This window comes from Mandrillus leucophaeus, unplaced genomic scaffold (genome assembly GCF_000951045.1).
Source record: "Mandrillus leucophaeus isolate KB7577 unplaced genomic scaffold, Mleu.le_1.0 Scaffold1008, whole genome shotgun sequence".
Taxonomy (NCBI): domain Eukaryota; kingdom Metazoa; phylum Chordata; class Mammalia; order Primates; family Cercopithecidae; genus Mandrillus; species Mandrillus leucophaeus.
Genome location: NW_012098188.1, coordinates 270108 through 271556, shown reverse-complemented (window position 1 = coordinate 271556; position 1449 = coordinate 270108).

Here is a 1449-nt window from a genome sequence, read left to right as displayed (position 1 = left end):
ATTTTGCCTTCTGAGAACCATAAAATTGACTCAAAAATAGTTTCAAAGGGTAAAAGGAAAAATGCATGACAATTGAAGACATGGAATTAAATTGGTTTGTCTCTAACTGCCTCGTAGTAATCAAGGGTTCATACTTGGCAAAATCTCATAAAAACAGATTTAGGATTTAAGACAGTGTGAGTAAATTAGTACAAGCCCATACACAAGTCCTCAAAGTGATGGAGAACTACTCAGAAAGTAAAAGACCTGGGATCAGTATATGATTTAAAAATGAGAAGTGAATGATTATTCTGGATTTAATTCTTATTTACTAGGCTACCTGGTTCTTTGTGTTTAGTAGTATTTTATCTATTTAAGTTCCCACAATAGATATATCCAATATATAGAACAATAGCTAAATACTCAGAGAGGTATGGCCTTGGAGAGAGAGAGAGAGAATGAATGACAACCAGCCTGATAATCTCCTAAACTGGGGGGAGGGTGGTTTAGGGGAGGAAGATGAGAGGGGATAAGCCTCTTCAAAATCTCCTAGGTTTCTGGATATCTGCCCTTAACTGCACTGGGAGCAACTGCACACACCTGTGGAAAGCAAACTGCTATGGTTTGGCTGTGTCCCCACCCAAATCTCATGTTGAAGTGTAGCTCCCACAATTCCCACATGTTGTGGGGGGGACCCAGTGGGAGGTAATTAAATCATGGAGGCAGGTCTTTCCCATGTTATTTTCATGATAGTGAATAAGTCTCAAGAGATCTGGTGGTTTTATAAAGGGGAGTTTCCCTGCACAAGTTTTCTTCTCTTGTCTGCTGCCATGTGAGACATGCCTTTCACCTTTCACCATGATTGTGAGGCCTCCCCAGTTATGTGGAACTGTGAGTCCATTAAACCTCTTTCTTTTGTAAATTGCCCAGTCTCAGGTATGTCTTTCTCAGCAGTGTGAAAATGGACTAATACACAAACCTTTGTTCCTCCAGTCCTGATCAAAGGTCTTTAACCATGAGTCACCTATTTCTCAAATCCTTCCTCTCCTACCCTGTGGCCTGGGTCAGCCTGAGAGCCTAGTTCCTTCAGTTCCAGAGCTACAGGGATACAGCTAAGTCATGGAAACACCCATGCTTCATGTCAAGATCATGCCACACATTCTCCATGGCACCTAAGTGGTGGCCCTCCATTTTCCATGTTCCTCAATTTACCCAAAGAGCCTATCCTCCTCCATTTTTTAAAGGACATGACAATTCACCAAAAATGATTCCTTATCACCTAAGTGTATCCTTCTTAATGACATTGTCAAATTCTAATAAAGTGCCTCTTACATCCTTGCACTAGGTAATAATTCAAATATTAAAAATAAACACAAATATTACAAGGAGTAATAATACAACTGAGAGTCTTGATAGATTTTCTAAAAAGGATTTGATTAGAAACTTCCATCAAAAACTGTCTGAAACATG